This window comes from Mustela lutreola, chromosome 13, assembly GCF_030435805.1.
Source record: "Mustela lutreola isolate mMusLut2 chromosome 13, mMusLut2.pri, whole genome shotgun sequence".
NCBI lineage: Eukaryota > Metazoa > Chordata > Mammalia > Carnivora > Mustelidae > Mustela > Mustela lutreola.
This window is the reverse complement of record NC_081302.1, coordinates 21410109-21436175: the sequence shown is the minus strand read 5'-3', so window position 1 is coordinate 21436175 and position 26067 is coordinate 21410109. Positions and strand designations below refer to the sequence as shown.

At 34.6% G+C, this 26067-nt stretch overlaps 1 protein-coding gene and 1 pseudogene across 1 annotated transcript in view; both read right to left on the bottom strand.

The window, feature by feature from the left end:
- Positions 1-26067, bottom strand: part of LOC131813586 (uncharacterized) — a 105852-nt gene that overhangs the window by 17060 nt on the left and 62725 nt on the right. The gene's annotated exons all lie outside the window — the stretch shown is intronic.
- On the bottom strand, positions 16623-16698 carry LOC131814251 (small nucleolar RNA U3; annotated as a pseudogene).

Genomic DNA, 26067 nt, shown 5'->3' with positions numbered 1-26067 from the left:
AGAGACAGAGCTCAAAACAATCTTAAAGGCCATCAATTATAATGTATAATGCTGATTAAAAAATTGAAAAATATTTAATCTTTGCATCTTAAATAAATTTATATCTGGAATATAGTAATTTATTTCAGGGTTTCATATGGAAAAGAAATGCTTATTAATAAATATCCAGAAAATGGTAATCTGGAAGATCAATCATGAGGAACTCAGTCATAATAATTTCTAGAATCACAAGGTTTAGCATAAGCAAATAAAGATTTTTGGACCATGGTTTTGCAGTTTAAATATTTCAAGGATTGTTGTTTGTAAAAGTGCTATATTTAGTCTCTGTGTTTAGCAGGAGGCAAACAGGGATTAAGGATAAAGCATAAATTAAAATTAATAAAAATATATTTCATCCAATAATATTATCCAATATTGATACTCAATGAATCCTGGAATTCAATAAAAATGCTTAATACCCATTAGTTTTTGTAGGAATTGTTTGCATATATCAGGAAGCAGAGTTTTAACTCATTTGCCCAAGGTCAAACTTATCAAGCTGGTACCTCCAAAAACCAAATATCTGACAAACATGATTCTATTATCCATGCTCTTAAGTGAAAATTAAAAGGGCCTTTTAAACATAAGAGCCATTAAGAAATGAAATCTTTTCTTAGAAATTTAGTGATATGAGCTCATGCATCCATCGTCTTCCTCACTTGATTTGCCTTACACTGTTACTTATCGAAAACATGATTTCTACAAAAGTATGTGAACGCATTGAAGATAGACTTCAGGGTCTCTAATATGTATCCAACTTTTCCAAACAGAAATTTTGCAAATGTTCTTGCCGCTATTGTATAGGCAGAACAAGATGAAGGAAAATTAAGATGAAAAACATCACTTCCTGAAGGATTTCTGTAATATTAACAGAACACCACCGGTAACTTCTGGGAGATAACTCCAGTAAGTCCTTGACTACTCCACAAGCAGAACAGTTTGATTTAGTGAGATATTATTTAAAATATCTATGGCAGCCATCATTGCTTCATTTGACAGAGCTTTCCCTGACACAGTGCTTCCCTCACACGTCCTCAGCCTTATGAATTTAGAAGGCCAGTTAAGTTTCGGAAATAACTGGAAGTAAATACCAAACTGGGGAAACAGATGGAATCAGCATGTTAAGCCACTGGAAAGATTAAGCGTATACTAAGTCTAATTAAATGTAAAATAAATGGGGTTCCATTTGGTTTTGATTTTCTAAATAATCACATTTACCTTGACTTTTCAGCCGTTATTTAAACATTTTAAAATTTTTTTTCACTTGTTTTTGTCTGCTTTTCTTTGGCTCACCAACAGAATGAATAGAAGAAAGTGAAATAAGATGGCAAAGAGAAGGAATGAGAGAAGCTTATCTTGGGGTAAATTTATATATATGGTGAGTTGTGTATTAGAAACAAACTGTAGATCATACCTGAATACATGATAGATTTTGATGTGGTATTAACAGAAATGTGCCAGTCTAAGGCATGGGTAACACACACACACACACACACACACACACACACACAGTTCTCATTTGGTGGAGGACACTAGGCATATAGAGTTCTTCCTTATCTCTGATTCTAGTGTACTGGCTAATGCCAGGGTGGAGGGGAGAATGCAGGGCAGTGGGGAAAAACAAGAGAATTCCATCTCTGGAATGAAAGTTATGACATATGGAGTAGGAGGGAGAAACAATATATATAGTATATATGTGACATCCTTGTATTTATCTAAATGTTTGTACTTTTGAAAAGATGTGGATGGCTGAGAAAGAGCAACAAAAATTTATGGAATTTAAATCAAACGGTTTATAACCGAGGAAAGTTATATGCCTTATATATTGTATACTTGTTGTGTATACTTTGTTATTTTACATAAGCTGAGTTAATATGTTATAGACATTTAGCTTATAAGTATTAAAGTAGAAAAACTATTGTCTACCTTTTAAAAATAGTCCTATCTGATAGTTCATAAATTTTCATTCCCAGTAGCATACTTTTCCTAATTATATAATTTCTAGAGAATTTATAGTGCCTATAATACCATAAGCTCTATTTACATGATCTTTTAGATCCTCTGGATACACATTTGAAGCTAAATGTTGAAAACCCAATAGATATTACCACATAGCAAGATTAGGGCTATTTGTCATGAGATCTTTTAAAACACAAGTGTTTCAAAGTCTAAAATATAAGTAGGTTCAGTTGTAAAATATAAAGCTGCGAAGATTACTTAGCACCGAGGAAAGTGTTTTGTAAATTGGAACTGCTAATGAAAGAATAGTTCAGAGGATTTAATAATACCATTTGTCTTCAGCTTGAAGTCCACTATACATCACTCATATTCTTTGATACACAGGCCTGATTTCCAAAGACTAGGTCTCTCCTGTTATTCCTTTGAGGAAGTTAAATTGAATTGCAGGCAGTTTTTTCAGTGGGTGTCTTCAATTGAGACTTTAATAATTCAGTACCTGTGTCTTGTCCATAAAAGTAAAATTTAGATTTATCCACTACATGAAGCATGTCACTGTGCTGAGATTTTTATAATACCAAACTAAATTTAACAGTGATTTTTTTCCCCCATAGTGGTGGAATTGCCAGAGGGCCATTATGCTCTTGTGTAAACATTATCTTAAATACCTGTCTCACTCACTGGTATAGCATGTTCAATACGCTTATTAAAAAAAAAAAAATAGATGGTAGCCTCCATTCATTTTTATAACAATCTAATAATCCAAAAGAATTTATTTCTTTCTTTTTAAGGATTTTTTTTTTAAATTTATTTGACAGATAGAAATCACAGGTAGGCAGAGAGAGAGAGAGAGAGGAGGAAGCAAGTTCCCCGCTGAGCAGAGAGCCCGATGTGGGACTTGATCCCAGGATCTGGGACCATGACCTGAGCCAAAGGCAGAGGCTTTACCCCACTGAGCCACCCAGGTGCCCCAAGAATTTATTTCATTCACTCAACTCTGTAGAGTTTATAAGACTAAAAGGCAAATATTCATATAGCCAGAACATTTTTACTGAAGCAAAAGGTATTCATAAAACACCAGGTAATGAGGGAAATGAACTACACTTCCTGCTCCCCTAATAATGCTAGGATGCTAGGAACTCAATATAATCACACAGATAAATTGGAGGGTCAGTATTAGAATAAAAAGATAGGGGGAACAGGATTGTGATTCCCATAGCACGACAAAACTAATTTAGAAGAAAGAAGATAAGGACACATTTATAAACATTTCAGTTTTTCATGAGTATTAGAAAATAACACAGTGCATAATTATGGGTAATAATATAAACTCAAAACCAAAGTAACAGACTATGAATAAAACATACCAAAGAACACAATAAGGTGGTACATAAAATATATTGCATATATTTGCTTTTCAAGTTGAGCTCAGTGTTTACATATTTAAAAAACAAAACCCCTCCATATTTTGAATAATTAAAAATGTATTTCTGTTTGGATCGAAATATACACATTATAAGCCATTTATTATTCCCTAATATCAGAATATTATATAATTATCCAAGCTTTGGGATAATGGGTGGAGGCTGGATATGGGCAGAAGAAAAATGAACAAAGATCTGAGATCTCTCCCTTTTATGAGAATTACTAAGTGTAATTCTTTGGATGTGTGGGCCTTACGCTAATATTCAAGAACCTATTTCCTAATAAATCATTTCAGTTGTTGCTGTTTGCCTTTTCAAACAAAACTACTGACATATTTTTGAGCCACTTTGAGTGATTTTCCTTCTTCATAATCACTTTGTCTATTGCAGCCAAAGCGATACATTTATAAAGTGAAGAGCGGATTATGAGACACCATCTGTTAACGCTGCATAATATTCTTTTTGCTTGATGTGCTGTATAAGGATCAAACCCTCCAACTTGACCTCAGCAGCATCATGATCTAGATAATGGATCTGGTTAGTACCAATATAACTCATTCTTATTCTGTTGCTGAACACATTGCAGTCTCAACTCGTATTTGATTAAATTTCCATTAATCATTATTAAAGATTCCTTTGTGCAAATGAAATGGTGTTTAGTTCATTTAACATATAATTGAGTTCTAATTGAGCAGCAACTGTTTCACAGAATTAAGTACTTTTGAATGTAAAATAACACAGGTACCAATTTTGTCAGTAAAATCTTATGTAACACTCGCTCTGTGTGGCTATTAACTTCAATTTCTAGATACTGGACCAGTAGTTATTAGTTTACCTTGATTCATACTCTCGTCGTCACTAATCTCATTCTTTATTCAGCTATGGGGTCTCATCATTTCGGGGAGATACATTACACCTTTGTGAATCCTTTTTAAGTTATGTAATCTTTTTTTAGTTTTGAGTGGAGAGATTAATGCCTTATTGCAAAAATAAAGTAGGCATCCGTTATTCTCTTAGAGAAAACTTTCTTTTAGATGATGTTACCCCTGGCTTGTGAGCAGTGCTTTTAAACACTAAAACAAAGGAAAAGTATTTTATTTAATTTGGTCAAATTCATAAATAAAATATATCCTTCTCAATATTTTTACTGTGCATTCTCAGTTTCAAAATGAAACCGCATCAATTTTTTTGTTTTTATATTCATATTCTGTAGATTTGAGACCTAATTTCATTTTCCTTTATTTTTCTCATCAGTTGATCCTCATTTTTCATGTTTTCTATATTTGTAAATTTTCCTACTTGGTAAAATTTATTCATAACCTCAAAATCAATAGTAGTTGAACACTTATGGTCATCATTTTTGGGTATGTGTTGAGTGGTGCAAACATAGAGTCAACCTGTTGCACACATTCTCAGCTGAAGTCAAGCAAGGAAAAGCTGCGCCTTCTTGTTTCAGCTCTAATACTATAAATCAGTTTCCCTTTCACTATTTAGTGTCTTCTTTTTTTTTTTCCAATATTGTATTTTTGTTGGTGATTTCACTTTTTTTTATTTTTTATTTTTATAATTTTTTATTTTTTATAAACATATATTTTTATCCCCAGGGGTACAGGTCTGTGAATCACCAGGTTTACACACTTCACAGCACTCACCCAAGCACATACCCTCCCCAATGTCCATAACCCCACCCCCTTCTCCCAACCCCCCTCCCCCCAGCAACCCTCAGTTTGTTTTGTGAGATTAAGAGTCACTTATGGTTTGTCTCCCTCCCAATCCCATCTTGTTTCATTGATTCTTCTCCTACCCACTTAAGCCCCCATGTTGCATCACCACTTCCTCATATCAGGGAGATCATATGATAGTTGTCTTTCTCTGCTTGACTTATTTCGCAGAGGTGATTTCACTTTTTAAAAAGACCCAATCACAGTGCTTAAGTGCTGTTTATCTTTCCTAAATGCAAAAAAGGCTATGATATCTTAGGAAGAAAATAAATGGGTAAGATAAGCTCCATTCAGTCATAAATTATGGTACTGATGGCAGTGAGTTTGATGTTAATGAATTCATATACTTAACATATGTTAAAGCGTTTTTAAACAAAAACACACATAAAATAACATTATGTATTGACTGTTTTATGAAAATGTAACCAGAGGCTTACAGAAACTTACCCTGTGTTCCCTTCAAGGAGAAATGACTCAGTATTTGTTAATTCAGTGTTCATGGTAATGTATACAACATAACTACCAATAATAATGAAAATCAACCGTATCAATTGTAGGGATGTTCAGAGAGTCAGAGAAATAAAGAAAATAGTTCAAAGAAGATCCAATAAAATGAGAAAAGAATGTATAACATCAAAAGCAAACCTAGCTCCAGTGCCAGCCTGTGAAGATGTTTCAGCTATAAACTCTGGAGCCAGACTGCCTGGACTTGAATTCTGATGCCTCACCTGCCCGCCCAGTGATCAAGATCACGTCATGAAGTCGCTGTGTCTGTTTCCTCATTTCACAAACAAGAATAATGATTCTTTCCATACAGGAAAAAAGGTATAGCTTAAATAAACTATTATTTGTAGTGTACTTAAAACTGTGCCTGGTAAGTGAGAAATGCTATGCAAGTATTTTTAAATTCAACATTATTAAGGGGATAATATGCTTAATCAAATGTCATTTTTTTCCCTAAATGCTAATGAGAACAGTTTATAACTTGAGAGAGTAGGTCTCTCTCAAAGGGGAAAAAAATGCACGTGAGAGTAGGTAAGTCGACCTGAGTTATAAAATTTTTTCTCTGAGTTTCCTCTTCTAGTGCAAATCATCTCACATATGAAAAGGGCCACACCCCTGGTGTCTCTTTTGCTCCCAGCTTGGGAATGGTAGAACTGTTTTTTAAAGCTGTAATGGAAGAAAAGCAAATGATAACCTAGCAATTGACTAAAAGAGTCAGCCGTCGAAGAAACTCGGTTTGGGGGATTGATATAACATTTTAAATAGCCTTATTAGTAGTAATTCTCAAGAAGCTGACTCATTTAACTTATGCAAATAAGACTCCATTCAAACTATTTTCAATACTTCCTGTACTAATATCATTACTGGGCTACCCATTATGTAACATAATGGCTCATTTATACAACCCTCTAACATTCCTCTACTTTTCCTACTTCTCAGTTATTCTCAGATGTGTCTTAAACATTGTAAGACACTCCAGTTTACTGCTGGTAGGCAGTTGCCAGGCTGCAACATCTAGAAAGAACCCTACAGTCTTGCTGAACTGAGGAGATAATGACATTAAGTTCAGAAAGGCAAAGGTAGCTACAATTTGATGGGCAGAGTATCTGAGAAGTGAAAGCTGCGTACAGAAAAAGAGCTGCAGGAATACTAAGGAATACCCTTCTGTCTGGCTGGGAAATGATCTGTACCCTTGTGAGCAGAAACTCCCCAAGACAAGGAACTCCCCGGTGCGCTAACAATTCCTTGAGTTTCCACAGGGCTGAAAATAGTTTTATGTTTCCATCAGCTAGGTTGGAAAGACCTTATAATACACAAGGCACTAGGAAAGATTATCAGAAGCATCATATTTTAGTAGTGGGGCTAAATTAGAATCAAATAAAGCAAGGCTGTTTTGGACATGTGAAGCAAAGTATTAGGGAAAAAAATGATACATCATGGTAAGACGAAGAAAAAGCAATCTGAAGTAGTGGTAGGAGGACTCTTTCTAAGGAGGAAGAGAGACATTCCAAGATGTAAAAGCAGAAAATTCATCAAGAAAGCACACCAATCCTAAATGTGTATGTACCTAATAGTAGAGTTTCAACAAATATGAAACAAATACTCATAGAACTGAAAGGAAAAATATGTCCCATATTTTTCAGGTAACTTAACTGAAAATTACAAACGAATTTTTGTTATTATTTTCTTCCCTTCTTTAAAGAAGCACTCTTGAGATCAGCCATTTTGTCTTTTTTGTTCTCAATACATATTTGTGAATAAATAAAGTGGTATTTTTAAGCAACGTTTTGCTCCAATTTTGCCATTTCGTTTTTGTTCTACCCTTAAATCCTTACTTACTCACAACCCTCTCATTCTCTTCACATTGTATGTCTTTATTATTATTCTAAAATGTTTCTATGTTTTCAAGGATAGTTCCAAACTTTCCAAACTATCCTTTTTCCAAATATCTGTCTCAGAATTTTTGAAACCTGAGATTTTTGGGTGTCGGACAAACAGAACGGACTCCTTCTCAGATGTTACAATGACCAGAAAAGAGTCAGGATGACTCTTCCCTGAATTACCAGTTATGTTTTTTCCAGCTGCTTTTTATTGTCAAGGAATGTATTGTTATCTCCCCTCTACTGGTTGTCCTATTTATGCAAATGTGGTTGGTTTAGATCTTCAGTGTTCCTTTGAAATTCATTTAATGTGGTCTCTTAAAAGGGGAGAGATTAATGTGTGTGATGAAGCAGCTAACAGAATTAGGGACCTTGCAATTTTGAACATATTTTCTGCACTTTATTTCATTTCATTTAATTTCATTTCAATTTAAAAAGTGAAGAAGTGTATTGAAAATCACGTTGGAGCAACCATTAAAATTTTTGATGAATGCATTTTTCCTTTCTGAAACTTTTTATTTTTATGTAATTATACATCCAAAGGGAGTTGCAAAAATAGTACACAGGGGTCCCATGTACTCTTCATCCACTGAAGGGATACCAGTCCTGTCTTCTCCTTTAGCCTCCTAGGACACCATCTCAGAGGGAAGCAGAAGAGGCACCTCATTACCACTAGATCATTGTAGAAGTCCAGACCACCCCTACGCCTTTGCGTAAGGAATAGAGGATTGAGGGTGGCAATGGAGATATGTAGGGCTAAGTCTGTACTGCTGGATGGTAGTGAAAGTTTTGGCTTTCATCAGGCCTCTTCTTGTGCTACTCCAGTGGGGAAGGAGAGGGGGTTTTTATTACAGCCAGGCAATGGTGAAAAGTTTGCTTCCTACATAGCCTGTGTTGATGTGTGTATAGCAGAGCCATAAGTTTTTCCCATGTGTTTGGCTGGATTAAAAAAAAAAATGATTATCTAATTTTCTGTTATGCTAGACTGCTTCCTTCCCAGTCCTTCTGCTGGAGAGAAAGATCTTTTCTTGGGGCTTTTTATCTTCTCTCTCTCTCTCTCTTTTTTTTTTTTTTTTTTTTTTTTACAGTATGATTTTTTGGTGTAGGTTGTAGGTTTCTCCAGCGCCCAGTCCAGGATAAATGAGGCAAAAAGGAAAGCCAGTGAACTCTCTGCCATATTGTTCTTCAACTGCAAAGTCCCTAGCTGGTCCACCTTCCTGTCTCCACTTTTTAGAGTCTTAAGTTGGTGTCATGTTTTAGCTGTACTTAGCATAAAGAATACTGAGAAATATATCAATTCATCTTGTCTAGGACTTGAAGGGCTTTTTTCTCTTTTTATCTTCTTTAATTTTTGATTTTTAAAAGATTGTATTAATTTGAAGGACAGTGAGAGCACATGCACATGCATGAAGGGTCGGGGGACAGGCAGAGGAAGAGACAGAAGCAGACTCAGAAAGGCAGACTCAGACCTTGATCCCAGGACCCTTAGATCACGTTAGATGCTTAACCAACTAAGACCAGCTACCCCCCCTTTTTTTTTTCTCTTCAAGGCAGATTTAGTATGTAAAAATTAAGCCTTAGCAATGTTAATTTATCAGGTTAACATTTATTTTAAAATAGAATTCTTATCTTGCAAGATATTTCACTTTGGAATTGAAGTAAGAGTTCTCCTAAATAAATTTAATACATAGTTGAATTTCTTTGGATGCAAAAATATACATGACTTTTCAGGAATACATCATCATTCTATAAAATGGTGAATATTTATATTGAACATTTTAATACTGACACTGGGATGATGATTTTAGAAATTACTTTCTTTATCTTCAAGGGGTGCCATTCAGTCTTTATTTCTTTTTCTTTGTATTTGTGTTAATAGCAGGAACTCACAAATGACTGGCATTAATTGCAATGCTTTTTATATTTTAATATATGATTGTAACCTCTACAGAGATGGAAGCCAGTTCCATTTTCTCAATTAATATAAAAAAAGTAAGGCTAAAGGATTTATTCAGGCTGAGAACACACATACAAAGACATGGACCATTAAAATATCCATCAAGAACAGTTATTACAAAAATATAATCTGAAATTTGTTTTCAATTTTGCATGAATCACCAATTCTGTGGCCAAAACAGTATAATATGGGAGGGTATATACAGTCCATTATTTGAAAGAAAATATTTTTTATATTAAAAGGTCTCTAATGTGCATAGACTCCAGAAAGTTGTGAAAAATGGGTTTTTTTCCCATTTAAATGTTATTTGCCCAGCCTTGATGTCTATTTCAGAGTCTGTTTTTCTGTCACCTTGCTCTATTTTCTCTCCTTTCGTCTTTTATCTCTTCAGCCCTCCCCCAGAGATCTCACTCCTATTTCCTAAGGTCCTTGAGATCTTGGTCATTCTTCTAGCTTCATTGGCAGTAATTATTCTGCTTCATTGGAGGGCATCATCATCTTTGTTTCACCTTGGACGACTGGCAGCAGTTTTTTACCATGTCCCACTGTGTTATTTCAACTTCCATACTCTATAAAGTACAGCTTAAAAAACCAAACAGTCATTTCATTTAGAATGTTGACCATGCTGACAGCAACACTTGAATGAATCATGTTTCTGGAGTATGTTTTTTTACTCTTCACCAAGTCAAGCAGAAACAGGAAAAGAGTTGTTGAGGCAGAATGAAAATCTTGCTTTGCCATATGTGGTTTAGAGCTTTTAACTTAGTCTTAAATTTACTTCTATCACACTGACTGCAAAGATTAGAAATAAGATCTTCAAAGTCAATAGAAATTCAACATGTTTATAGTACATTTATAATTTATTTTTTTACATATAAAAATATAAATAATATATCATACATAAATATTTATAAACACAAATATCCCAAGTTATTATATGTATATGTAATTTGAGACCCCAAAATAAAACCCAAGCAAATGTAATTTTCCTGAAAAATTAATATCTCAGTTAAAAAGAAACTAAATTTGGTTTTTATGAATGACTTCTTCTATTGAGGTCAAAAATAAAGTCCATGATGAAGTTCATTGGAAGTGTAACCAATAATAAGCAATGTTTGAATAGTTAGTCAGACATTTTAGACATGACCTCAGAAAATGTAAAGATAGATTATAGCTGGATGTTGATGTACAAAGCAGTCAAGGAGGTAAGACATGACGTAGAAGAGTTTGGATGTGTCATGACAACTAGAAGAATGAGAACAGGAAAAATGGGGAATTTTAGGTAGACTGCCCAGTGGCCGGATAGCTATGACTCCAGTTCTCATTCTTACCATTACCATTTTAAATTGGAAAAGTTGTTTTAAAGCAGATGTGGTAAACAATGGCATCATGAGCATATTACAATCACCTGGAGAACCATTTCAAAAATACTCTTGCACACTAAGGGGCATATAAGAGGGGAACTTCTAGACAACAGATTTCAGAGATGTTAAAAGGTAGGCTCCTGGAAATGAAAGAGACTTATTTTGTCCAAGGGAGAATTATTCTTCTACAGTTTAGCTTTTCTACACAATTGGAACAATTTAATCACTGCATTTAAAGTAATCTTGCTTTCACTTCTTTGGCTTATAATAAACTTTATCAGGGCTTCCTTAAAAAATGCCACAGACTGAATGGCATGAACAACAGATATTTCTTTTCTCCACGATTATGAACATTTAGAAGTCTGAAACCAATGTGCAATCAGGGCTGATTTCTTCTGAAGTTCTATCGCCTTGGTTGTAGAAATCATCTTCTCCCTATGTCTTCCCATGATCTTCTATCTTTACATGTTTTTGTTCTAATCTCTTTTTGTAAGCACAGCACAGCAGTCATATTGAATTCTTAATGATTTCGTTTAAACTTAACTGCCTCTTCAGAGACACTAATCTCCAAACACAGTTACATTCTTAGGTATTTGGGGTTAGGAATACAATATGTGAATTTGCAGGAGCAAAATTCAGTCCATTAACACATGGTGTGTTTTAGTAATTCTTATCCAGTATATTACAGATTAGTAAAATTATCATCACAGTTGTAATTGTGTATGTTAGTTCATTTTAGACTTATGCTCTGAATAGTTGTTGCTGTTAAAATATGTTTCTGTTTTACTCTCTTTTTCAAAATTCCTATTTGGATAACATGTCCTCTGCACTACTTCACTCTGCCATTAGGACCTTAAATAGATCTTGGCACTAAAAGATCAGGTAATCTTTCACTGTTATTTGAGTGTAAACTGACATAAGTCTGTATTTCCATCTATTTCCAGAGTCACCAACCTCTTTAGTCCGCATAACTTTTTCTACATAATGCTGGTGATTTCCTTTACTTAGTATTGAATCATTGATGGTTTGATTGAATTATAAACTGCTTGAAATATAACATATTTGATACATTGTGCTAAATATCATGGGGTTATGAGTAAATTGTTCTTAAGTCCTGCAGCTAGGACTGTTTCACATTGCATGGTATAAGCCAATGGCTGGGTCAAGTTCATAGTCACAGCACATTTCTTTCTGCTCAGTCCTTCTCAGTTAATACAGGCCTACTCATAGCTTATTGTTTTGGAACACAGCTCCAGCTGTTGGGATTCAGTTTATAAGAATCCTTTCCAGGGCATTTTACATATGGATTAATCCCTTCTTTTAATGTCATGCCGAAGACCTATTAAAAAAACCAATCTGGCAACAATTGCCTTTGTCCATTGTGCTACTTTATTTACACTTAACACTAAGAAACATTTGGGGAAGGGAATTGATAGACTATAATAGACTCCACAGAGATGTTAAAAATTTACTTTTGTCACACATTTTATTGTTCATATCCAATTGTTCTTGTATTATGTTGTTACTTTTTAACTAAGTGAACGCGGTACGCGGTTGAGGACTGCCTTTTATTTCACGTAAAATCAAACATGGATCAAAGGTCTACATTTGTCTATATTTTGCAACAGGAGATCAACTAGTTTTCACTATAAAACTAAAGCACATTTTCTAATCACGCTTTTACTTAGTTTTTTTTTTTTTCTTCATCTAAATATTTTGTTCTTTCTCTCCTTAAGCTCATCTTCAGGTATCCTTGTAGGGGAGGGTTCCTATTTGGCACATAAATCCTAAGCCATAGTAATCTTAGTAAGTCTTCTGTGTATAGAACGAAACCCCAACAGGATTATTGGTGTTCCTACTCAGCAAGTATAAATTCAGGGACAGATAGAGGGTAGCAGTTACTAGTACTGAAGTTGATGTTTCAGCAGAGGAAGAACTGAAAGACGAGTTTCTAACCAGTATTTCTGAATTAAGTTTTAGATAAGAGCTGAGCAATTGAACTAAGGAGACATAAAATTCTCATGAGTAAGCTTTGCAGCTGGAATATATCCACACAATTGTCAAATGCTACAGGGTGTATTTATTTGTGGTTAGCAAAACCATGTTATAATTTTATGCTAGTAAATTCCTTACAGGGAAGGAATCGATCTAATTCACTATATTATCTTTAGTATCTTGCTTAAGGGTTGACCTGAAAAAGATATTAAATAAACAAGATGTAGTACATACAATCAATGGAATATTACTCAGCCATCAGAAAGGATAAATACCCAACATTTGTGTTGACATGGATGGAACTGGAGGGGATTATGCTATATGAAATAAGTCTAGCAGAGAGAAGTCAGTTATATGGTTTTACTCATATATGGAACATAAGGAATAGTGTGGAGGACCACAGGAGAAGGGAGGGGAAACTGAATGGGAGAAATTGGAGAGGGAAACAAGTCATAAGAAACTCTGGACTCTGGGAAATAGAGGTGGGGTAACCAGGTGCTGAGTATTAAGAAGAGCATGTGTTGTGATAAGCACTGGGTATTACACACAACTAATGAATCATTGAACACTATAACAAAAACTAATGATGTACTCTATGCTGGCTAACTAAACACAATAAAGAAAAACAAAAATAAGTTAAAAATAAATAAATAAATAAACCTCCTATTCAAAATTTTAAAAAGCACACTGTCAAAAGAAAGAACAAACATTAGTCACTATTTATCAATCTGTATGCATCAAGCATTTTTGCTAAGTGTAGAAATTTAAAAAATTAAAAATCATTGCTCTTGACTTTAGGTCTTCCACTTTTACTAGAGAAAAGAATGAAGAATGGAGGAAGAAGAGAAGAGAGTATTCAGTGAAGGTGATGGAGAAGTGGAAGAAAATATGAGGCATAGGAAATGCACAACAAGGAAGAAATAGCTACATGGTGATGAGAAGGAAAAAGGAAAGAAGCAAAGTAGTGAATCCGGAAGAGACAAGAAGATCCTGTAAGGAAGGGTAAATAAATGTCAGTAGGGAAGAAAGGCAGAGAGAATAATAAAGAAAGAAAACATGATGGGCAAATTAGAGTGGGGAAAGGAATACAAAAAAAAAAAAAAAAAGTTCCTAAATCGACTGTAATTAATTCACTGTAGTTGATGATATGTGCTTTTACATTAATGGGTTTAGTAGCAATGGACTTGAAATTATTAAGATAGCAATTTCAAAATTTCTTTTCAACATGTAAAATTGGTGGCACTGATTGACTAAATGACCACTATGTAGAACAGTAATGATCAAAATTTAAAAGGGCCAATACTTGACAGAAACCTGCTGCAATAACAATTGCTACCTTATGTAACAAACACAGAGCTCCATTAACTCCAATTTAAATCAAACTGACAGGCTTTGCTAAGAATTTGTTATGAACACTAAATATTCTTGTAAAATTATGTAAGAAACAAATCTTCCATTATAAAATAGGAAACATATAGCTAAAACAAAATGCATCAAGCATTTTTGCTAAGTGTAGAAATTTTTTTTTTTTTTTTTAAAGATTTTATTTATTTATTTGACAGAGAGAGATCACAAGTAGGCATAGACACAGGCAGAGAGAGAGAGAGGAGGAAGCAGGCTCCCCGCTGAGCAGAGAGCCCGATGCGGGACTCGATCCCAGGACCCTGAGATCATGACCTGAGCCGAAGGCAGCGGCTTAACCCACTGAGCCACCCAGGCGCCCGCTAAGTGTAGAAATTTAAAAAATTAAAAATCATTGCTCATGGATACTAGATTTTTTTTTTCCATTGGGGGTTCGTAATTAGTTGTAAAATATTTGGGCATGTGTAATAATGCAATTTGTACCTATAGGCACATCTCTCTCTCTCTGTCTCTCTCTCTCACACACACACACACACACACACACACGCACACACACACACACCTGTTCCATCTGAGTAATTTTAATTGTTGCTGTTACTCTGTCATTACCAGCCTATTTATTCTTCTCTGTAACTAATTTCTCTCCACTATGAGAAGGTAATGAAACCTGGTAAGAAAAAGAATAAGATCCATGGGCTTCTCTCCCACATTCTACATGTCCCTTAGCAAAATCCGTCCCATGTATTTTAAACCAAGGAAAAAAATGATTAGAGAGCCTCTGTCTCTTGACTGCAATAGGTTGTATTCATCATCACTGTGGAGTAAAAAGTACCTGGCTGGTCCAGCCTCCGGCATTGCTTATTTGTATAGCCTAAGCCTCCAGCACTAGGTACCAACTAGCCCCAGGTATGAACTTGTCTCAGGTGGATCTAATTACACCTGCTGTATTTTGAGAAATTCTGAAATATAAAATTATCTAGTGAAAATGAAACACACACCATCTAGGTCATTAGCTTTTGCGCAATGTTATTTCAGAATACGCTACCAAAGCACGTGGGATGACTTGTTCATTAATATTAGGGATTGACGAAGTCTGGAAATGTGCCTAGAAATCAAAATCTTTCATAATGCCATTACAAAAATGAGGATGAGAAAAATAATTGCTACTGTGTTGAGAAAAATCAATTTTATTTATTATCATTTGCTGATGCTTTATCTGAAATATTTTATGATTATAAAATGACTGACATGCAAGTAATTTTCATCATTGTAGGGTAAAATCTACGATTAAATTATATTATTATGATGTGGATGAAGACAATAGGATAGGCCAGGAATTATTCATAAACATATACACTGAAAGAAGTGTGTTTTTGTTACCTCATATTTGACTGAGATCCTTGAACAGCCAGTGGCTTATTTTAGACTGGTAAGGAGGAGTAATTTAAGAGGAATTCACTATGTGGCAGCTCCTGTTAATATCCTATTCCACATAATTGCTGAACACTCTGAAAATGAACAAATCATTATTATCATTACATAGATATAGATACCCTATATGAGTGAACCATTTCCATAGATTTAGAATATAAATTCAAGATGAAAAATTTTAAAGTGTGCTTCTTTGCCTAAAAATTAATCTTTCTCTAATATTCTGTGCTTCCACAACATAGTAAAAATGCTTTTTCAAACTTTCCCTCCTATTTTGCTCCTCTGTTACCTATGCTTTTCAACTAAGTTATTTCCTGTTTCCGAAGTATGCCACCACTTTCTACTACGTTGTCTTTACCCATGGAGTTTCAAAAACTTTAGATTAACTCATCGTTTTCCATGATATCTGGGTATTTATTTCTACAGGCACATTGTACTCTGCATCAAGTACTTTTCAAATATCCCACTTGCTTAAAATCTTACTGGACTAGATCATGTGTTCTCAAAAGGGGTGGTACTGTCCCCAAAAGGACTAAGAATGAGGTAAATATGTAGCTTTGCTTAATTCTAGATAAACCAAAGTTCATTTTGCTAACCTAAGATCCAAAAAAAAGAGTATCAGAGTCAAATTTAGGTTTCTGGGACAGAGATAGAAACTAAGCATGTACTTTTACAAATTATATTGGCATAAAAGTATTCTGTATAATGAGCATAAACATGACACTCTGTAGATGACAACAAAAAGTGGGCATGAAAGAAATATATATAACTAATATGTATATGTATCTGTGTCTATTTATATCTCTATATGTTGATTAATATATTTATATATATAATATAGTAGTAATTAGAAATCACTATATATCTATAGTTAACATATATTATATTTATTATACACTTATTTATGCATAGTATACATTTATATATGCATTTTAATGACTATAAAGAATTATGATAGTTTATATAATATATTCTATTCTATTAATTAGCTGTTAAAATGTCTTCCAATTTTAGAAGAAATTTAACTTAACAAACTATAGAAATGATCCCTGAAAGTATAGTCTTAGAAATTTAACTTAAAATAGAATTACTTTATTCTGCAAATGTTAATAAAAACATGAAGTGAACATATTAGTAATAAAGGCAAAATTATAAATCTAGTCTTTTCATAAGTCATTTTCATAATTTATAAATGGCTTTTTAAGAAAAAAATCAAATACATCAACTAGAGTATTGAAAATACTCAGAAAAAGTAAGAGATATCCACAAAAAAGAAAATCTTTGCATACTTACTTAAATCACAAAGGTAGACAATATAATTACAAAAGCCAATGGAGAAATCTAATATCGGAACAAAACAATACAAAAGATTAAGAGTAATTAGAGTGCCAATGGAAAGTCAGAGAGATGAACACATCTTCTGAACATTATTCATATTGGCATATTTTTCAGAATAGAGGAGATTATAAAACTACCAGGAAGTAACATGGGTGAAGAAAACAGGAAATATTCTTCTTCTACCCACTTAAGCCTCCATGTTGCAAGATGGGATTGGGAGGGAGACAAACCATAAGTGACTCTTAATCTCACAAAACAAACTGAGGGTTGCCGGGGGGAGGGGGTTTGGGAGAAGGGGGTGGGATTATGGACATTGGGGAGGGTATGTGCTTTGGTGAGTGCTGTGAAGTGTGTAAACCTGGTGATTCACAGACCTGTACCCCTGGGGATAAAAATATATGTTTATAAAAAATAAAAAATTAAAAAAAAAAAAAAAAAAAGAAAACAGGAAATAATGAAGTTTTGTATCTGATACCATGATATCAAACATTTCTTAAGATGACCGTGTAGATCTTCCTGTATTTCAAACTGTTATTCCATTTCTAGCATAAGCATACAGGGCATTCACAGCTCTTAAATAACACAATTATGAAACATATCTTTGCCTTGTTGAAAAAAAATATAAATTCCCCTTCTAGGATAGGAAAGGTCCATCACACATTTTAGCACAGTGGAATTCTATGCAAATTGGGGTTAGAGATGAAGTAAACATACTTAGAACAGTTAGTTCAATCAGCATTCTCAGTAGGCTGCATTCTTCCTTGTTGAATAAAAATTTCAAAGATCACCTCCAATCTTTTTACTTGTGAAGAATTTCCCTTATCAGATATACAAAATGTTCTCCTATCTTGGTAATTAGCACATTTCTTGGTAGCAGCCCAATAAGTAAAAACAGTTTCTTCCTTTATTGTGCTGTGGACTTAATCTCAACAGGATGCCCCTCTCTGTCCACTCTAATTAAGAAAACTGGCATATAAAACTTTCTGCAGATGGATTAACAGCAGGGGCTGCATAGATTTCCTTCATAGGCTTAATAGTCCTATCAGCAACCCACATCTCTTGAAAATCAGGAGTGCTGTCTACACTTCACAGGCCTTCTTGAGCCTCAAGCTTCCTGCCAATGTTTCCTCTACAATGACTACTCAAATTCTTCTCAAGGTTCTCCAGAACACTCTTCTATATGTCAAGTTTTTTTTTCTGACACCATTTTCTTTTTATTTTTTTCCCTGGCTCCCACACACTGTGTTGATTTGGCCAAGAGATGACTCCTGCTATCTTAACAACAGCCACACATTAGAACTGGAGGCCAGGAGATTAAAGATGATAATGAGCAAAACGGAATAAATCTAGCTAAAAAAAAAAAAAAAAAAAAAACACCTGATTCACTTTTTTTTTTTTTTTTTTTTGAGACCAATTAAAATGTTTCTGTGTCTTATTGGGATTCTACAAATGTTTGTTTCTTTGTTTTGACTTTTCCAAGTTTTACTCAATGGAGAAGTTTAATATTGGAACAAAAATACAAAAGATTAAAAGTAATTAAAATGCCAAATGAATTGTCAAAGAGATTGGAAGCACCTTATAAACACTCTTCTTACTGGCTTATTTTTCAGAATAGAAGAGATGATAAAACTCGAAACAGCATGGGTGAAGAAAACAGGAAATGATGAAGGGAAGGATTGCACTGAATATTTATATCTGATATCATGGTATCAGCAGACACTGGCTTAGTTCTACCCAATTCATATTTGTCTTCTATAAAAAAATGCCCAAACAAAAATAAGTATCCCAATTTCATCCCAGGTTCTCCATTTGGATACCTCATCTTTCTTTTCTTTCTTTTTTGTGAAGACTTAACTAATGCATCCCCACTGTGGTCTTTCTTTCTTTCTTTCTTTCTTTCTTTCTTTCTTTCTTTCTTTCTTTCTTTTTTTAAAAGATTTTATTTATGTATTTGACAGAGAGAGTGAGAGAGACAGAGAACAAGGAAGGGGAGCAAAAGTGGGAGAAGCAGTCAAAGGCAGACGTTTAACCAACAGAGCCACCCAAGTGCCCCCCACTCCACTGTAGTTTTCTTAACTTGTTAGTGCTGGAGCCTGTTGTAGCATGAGGGGAGCTGACAAGTGTGTCATGCCTACAACAAGCTCTCAATGCCTCTGTAGCATCTGGTCTTCATTTATAAGCTCTAATATAGAAAGAGGTGGAAAGATACACATAAAGACTTATTCCTGGGGGCACCTGGGTGGCTCAGTGGTTAAAGCCTCTGCCTTCGGCTCAGGTCATGATCCCGGAGTCCGGGGATCGAGCCCCGCATCGGGCTCTCTGCTCAGCAGGGAGCCTGCTTCCTTTCCTCTCTCTCTGCCTCTCTGCCTCCCTGTGATTTCTGTCTGTCAAAATAAATAAAATTAAAAAAAAAAAAAAAGACTTATTCCTGTTATTCTTCATTTTCCTATCAATAACCCTAGGAAATCTTGAAAGGGTTTTGCACGAATGGTGATACATTATAATTTTCAGTTAACATGGGCAAAAATATCTCATGTAAGAATCTAAGGAAAAACAATATTATATCAGTCACGATCGTTACTAGTGTACAACATAATCTATTTTAATTATATAGCAAAAGTCACATGATTAAGCCTCTTAACTCCCAATCTCTAGAAGGGCCAGAAAGATGACACAGCCAGGAAGAACATTCGAACATTGCTCCATACATTGCTTAGATCTCCTCCTCTGAGGACAAAGATATCAGCATTCTTGGACATCTGAAGCCTCAAAGATGAATCCATCTCAAAGAATTGCCCTTAGCCAAGGGTAGCTGTCTCACTTAAGTTTGTTCCCATTTTAGAAGTAACTCATATCCAAAGATATATGGCATACAAAGCCTGGGCCCCCGTATCTCAATTTGGAAAAACTCTGAATTACTATTTCATTTAGCTTTGGAGTGCCCTGAGCGATAATCTAGAGGTTCTTATTTAGTTTTATGGCAATTCAACTTCTTCTTCTCTGCAATCCTGCATCTTTTACTCTTTTAAAATTATGGTTCCTCAAACTGAGATTACAGAAGGGAGGTGGGTAGGGGAATGGGGCCACCAGGTGATGGGTATTAAAGAGGGCATGTGTGGTGATGAGCACTGGGTGTTACACACAACTAATGAAACGTTGAACACTACTTCAAATCTAATGATGTACTATATGCTGGCTAACTGAACACAATAATAATTTAAAAACACTGCATTTTGCAGAAGCAAATGAACATAAAAACAAAACAAAAGAAAACAAAAACAAAACAAAACAACAACAACAAAAAAACCCCTATGGTCCATAAAAGCACTCCCCAGTAAACTTTGGCTTGTCTATCTCCATATCAGAATCTGTTTCTCAGAGAATCCCACCTAAGACATCAAAGCTCTGACCCTACTGATGTTGCCCTGGTCTGAGACATGATTGGCACCACTGCACTAAGCAATGGATCTCAGAAACTGCTATCAACATAGTGGAAAGCCACATTTTTCAATAAAATTGCAATTGTGTGTTATCTGTATCCTCAGATTGCTTTCTAGTTAAAGTACCTATTAAAAAAATTGAGAGATTGTCAATTTCCTTGGGTAGGTGCTATTATCACTCATACTCTACCTTTCCTTTACAGAAGAATTAACTAAAGTATAAGTCCTTCTCCAACGCAGAAGCAAGGAACTTTGTTTCCCAAAAAAAGACACAGACTTATGTCCTATGCAACATGAGTTACCTATATCCTAACAAGACTTTCCTCTTCAAATATAGAAAATAAAGTATAGATTCTAAATTATGAACATTAAAATTAAGCTTTTTCAACCTCATAAAATTGAAATTTCTACATATTTTATCTTGTGTTACATTAAGAATAATTTTGACTAAAAAATATCTGATCATTATTTGTCTAAATTCCTATATTCAGTTAATCCTAAAAAAGAAAATTTCTACCAGTGCTTTGTTCTTCAACAGAATTGCAAAGGAGTTTAAATCATCCATATAGGAACAAGGTAGGGAAAATGGAATTTTGGTGACTCTGCCTCTGTTTAATTTTCTAAAATTAATTTCCCTTTACTAAGGTGATATAAATTTCATGTTTCTGCTAATTTTAGATATTGCACAGATTAGCCAAGTGTTTAGTTTCTGTTTTGTTTTCTAAATAAAAAATATTTCATAACCCATATATATTTCTTACAGGTACTCCTCCTAAGTATTAATAGTAATTATGTAATACAAGGTACAGTAAAAGAAATCAGTTTCCAATGAAAGATTCCCACACTAAGTTATTAACCAACTACAAGTAAGTTAAATAAATATTCTTTGTTTATTCTTTGATATTCTTTTATTATATATTGCTATGGCTATTTATATTTCTAATATTCCAGCATGCTCTGGTTCCAGAAAATGTTAAAATTATTATACAATGTATGTTAAACTGACAGAAATTAAAGGCTCAAAAACATAAGAAAAAATGAATCATTAAAAACTTCAGGTGGAGCACTAAAATACACAAGTCATTGATTTGGAAGACAACAGAAGATAAGATTCTTTCAAGACAGAAAAAGAAACCAGCACCATTTACACAATAAATATTTGCAAATGTAGTAAGTAACAGGACTGGTTAGAGCCAACACTGGAAGGGCTGCAACATCTGTCTCTGATGTATTTCCAGTTCCTCAGTTTTCTCTCAGCAGCTCCAGCAATCTTGGTCCAAAGAATCTTTTCAGCTCCAGGCTTAATTGTGCTAATGCTTCTGAGTACATTATAACTATGAGAAATTATAATTATATCCAAGGAACTGTCCTGTGAATTTGCATCTTGTCCAAATGCCCAGACCCAAGATTTGCAATATCCACTATGAACCTCTGGTCTCCAACATTGTTTCTTTCTTTTTTTTTTTTTTTTTAATTTAATTTATTTATTTGACACAGAGAGAGATCACAAGTAGGCAGAGAGAGAGAGAGAAACAGGCTCCGCTGAGCAGAGAGCCCGATGCGGGGCTCGATCCCAGGATCCTGGGATCATGACCTGAGCCGAAGGCAGAGGCTTTAACCCACTGAGCCACCCAAGTGCCCCCAACATTGTTTCTTTATTGCCATAAATCAGAGGGTGATGACTGTGCCTCAATTTTCTACCTGCAACAAAGTACTCCTTCCCTTCAAGGTATCTCATTTCTCAAGACTGGCCTTCTGTGTGTATTCTTTATTTCCATGGCTCTTGCTTTCCTCATTACAAGAAGATAATTAACTCTCTATTATTTTGTTCCCAAGTCATCATTCTCATAGCCAATATTGAGAATATTTAGTGAGTACCTACAATATGGTATTTATGAGAAAGCCTGGAGATTATACAGATATTATTTGCATCTATGTCTATCTACATAAATAATTTGTTCTTAACATAATCAGTTGTAGGACAATTACCTAATCTTATCTTTCTCCCCCACTGAGACAAATCGCTGGCTTTTTGGATGTGGTGACTTTGATGGCCTAACACCACCAGTAAGCTGATCTGTTCCCTCAGTACCTGTTCTGCCCAAATCTTGGTGAACTTCAACACTCCTTCATCACAGCCCAGAGTAAAGTTCTTATTAATTGGAACTCAAGATAAGTAATACATTTAACCACAGTCTATATGACTTTCATTCAGTAGCCTCAGCACAACTGTTGCTACCAAAGCCTTCAGATATAATTGAGCTCTACTCTTTGGCAGCTGCTCAACCATGTCCTTTAACAGCCTCCTTCCTCTGCACAGGAAACTCTCTTTTTTGCTATTCCTTGTTTCTCTCACCAGTAAAGAAAGAAACTGAATTATTTTACACCAATTTTTAGTGAAACACTGTTCCATGATGGATCAGATGGAACTTAAAGGAAATTATTTTTAAAAATGTTTAAAATATGTATTTTTTTATTTTAAAGTTTCTTTTCAGTGTTCCAGAATTCATTATTTAGAACCTTCTTTTTTGGATAGAACCTTTAAAACATAAGTAGAAGTGAATGAATAGTATAAAAAACCCTGATCTAGTGAAGAGCCAACTTCAACAGTTAATTAAGTCATCAGCCCTCTGGTTTTATCTTTACCTCCTGACTTACTTGAAAGCAAGTGCCCCAAATCATATAATTAATCTATAAACAACTCAATTCACATTTCTAAATGATTAGGATTCTTTGTAAAATTTTTACATCAGAACATTAACAATAATGTCTCAATAACATAATTATCCTGTCAGTATTCACATTTGCCCTATTCTTTCTTTTCTTCAAGTTGCTTTGTACGTATGAATAACCAAACAAATGCACACATTGTAGTGGATTGACACGTTTCTGAATACTACTTTAATTTTTTTTTTCTTGTAATAAAAATTGTTTGTTACTGTTGACGAAACCAAGTCATTTGTCCTATATGTGTCTCACTATTAGTTTGAAAGTTTGGGAGCTTCCTGGGTGAAATTTGAAACTCTCCCCTTTACATGGAAAGTAGGGAGAGACAGAAAGAAGAGGTGGACCACTCCAGGTGGGTAGGTGGCAAGCTTAATAAACAAGGAACCTTACATAGGAGGCCTATCTTGGGAGGCAGCAAGACAAGTAGATCTCCACACCTTCTTGCCAAATCTCAAAGTTTACACAGAGGCCTGCCTTAACTCGGTTGTGTCACGTATACTGTTCAGAAGGTACCAAAGACACTGTACTTCTCAAGACTATGTCCTTGTAACAGTTCCCACTGTGGGAATGGTGGGAAGAATGTACAGAGTGTACATTCCAAGGACAGAGAAGGAGTGGAAGCCTGCTTGGGTTGGCTGACAGGACAACTGTCAGTTATGCCTTTCAGAGGACCTCTTCCAACACTCACATTCTGGATTTTTCATCCTTGATGCCATATTTTCTCCACCTATTTTCTGTACTTCAAATAAACTCATAGACTGATTGATTCAACCCAACTCAGACTTTATATTTTGGCTTCAAAGAGTCACAGGTAGTATTTTATATTTTCTGTTACAAAAATACTGTGTACTGCTTTCCTTCTTTCAACATTAATATTGCTTAGTGAATTCTAGTACTGTTAGCCCAATCCTCTTTAGCCTCTCTCCTAATAATTTAGTCAGTCATAGATAAACATTTTCTATGTCACTAATTTAATGAGTGATTGTATTATGTTGATATTCCAATTCTTTCATAGTGCTTTTCCTTTATGAGCTGGGGTGCTTATTTTTTTTTAAATCATCAACTATGTAGTTGCAGTTTGTACAAGAATGTTAGAATGAAACCTTGAGTCTTTTCCTTTATCAGTTTGCAGAATACTTTGGTTATCCAGTATCCACCAAATGTGACTAGTAAGTTTCTCATTAGGTAAATTATCAATTCATGAATTTATCATATCTTACTAATTTCAATAATCTGTTCAGTTAGTTCCACTTGTTTGACTGCTCAAATTGCCTATTCAGAATTGCCTATACAGAAATCTCTTCAAATTGGACCCTGAGTCCATTTTACATGTTCCTGGTAGCTTTTGCAGTATATCTGGATTTAGCTATTTCTTTGAGGACCCCAATTTATTTTAATGGGAAGTACTATCTAGGAGACCACAATTTGTTTGCAAGGTGCTCACTATTACTGGGTCCATTGTTATTTCTATGCTTTTTAGCAAGCCTGAAAAATTATATGACTTGAAATTATATATTTATTCAAAAGATAAAATGTACATTTTCTCTCCTTTGAGTATAATACTTTGAGCATAATACTTCCCATTGCCTAGGTGAACAAATAAAATCTTACTGCCAATACAGACACTAGAGGTATTGAAATACTATCATATGCTAGTGTGCTTTTCTTTCTCCTTTTGAACTAAGCACTCTTACTAACTTCTTACAAGTCAATCTTTTGTATTTTAATTCATCCATTTGTAAAATGAGAAAAGCTATTTTTCATGTATATAACAGTGTAACAATGACACATTTAGAAAATTGTGGAGCTGTTCCAAAAACAAAAATGCTGCAGTCAGCTTTCAATCATCAGTAGGCAGCTTGTTCTTTGGTATACCTTAGCTTTCAAAATTATTGACAAGGAATTGCTAGATGATTTATTTTATTGGCAACACTTTCTGAAGATGACCTAGAAAAGAAAATGGAATACACCGTAGCCATAAGAGTAGTTAATAGGCAAGGAGAGTGGTTCTAACAGTCAAAGAGGGTGCAGTCACTAACATGTTGTTTGCCAGGTGCAAAGGGAATAATTAAATTACCTACTGAATTCTACTGCATAAAGGAGGATACTGTTTTGTGCATTAGACTGCAGCATAAGACTCAGGACCTATAAAGACCATTTTGAACAATGGAACCATCTGCAGAGAAGTGTTTGATGACATTTTTGAAGCATCTGTGATGAGATGGGTCACTCACCCAGACTTCAACTATCTCACCCTCACCAAGGTTCAGCGGAGGACCTTTGAAGTAACCCAATGAATAGCTGCTATTGACATTTTCTAAAAATAAGACGTGAGAAAAGAAAGTTTCAACAAACTTCTTCAATGCATCTCAACTCAATAAACATTTTTGAAGGCTCACTAATGTGCACTGTCTATGCTGCTCTTTGCATCTCTCCTATCTATTAAATGTTCTTCTGGCTTCAGATCCCTGTCAGATCTATCCTTCACGCTGCTGATACAATAATCTTTTTCAAACATACTTCTGATAGGGTCACTTCCCCACCTCAAATCCCCAGGATAAAATCCAATAACTTTAGCAAGATACAAAATGTCATTAACAATTCCTCTTCTCCATCTCCTCTGATAGCTCGTACTTATCCCCATGCCCCTGACATACAAAGCTATTTATATGTCTTCGGGTGTTATGCTTGTCTGACCTCTATATGCAATGCTCATGTTGTATCTTTTTCCTGAAATGATCACTCTATCTTCATAGCACTCTATACTAATTACCCTTTAAATAACTCACATCCTATCTTTTACACAGTCTCCCATGATTTTTAAGTTTGCTTAAATATTTGAAGGTTATTCCCATTAGAATGTGAGCAATTGTAATGTAGTAGCCTCGATCATATATTTCATTGGTATAACCAACCTTTACTTCTACAA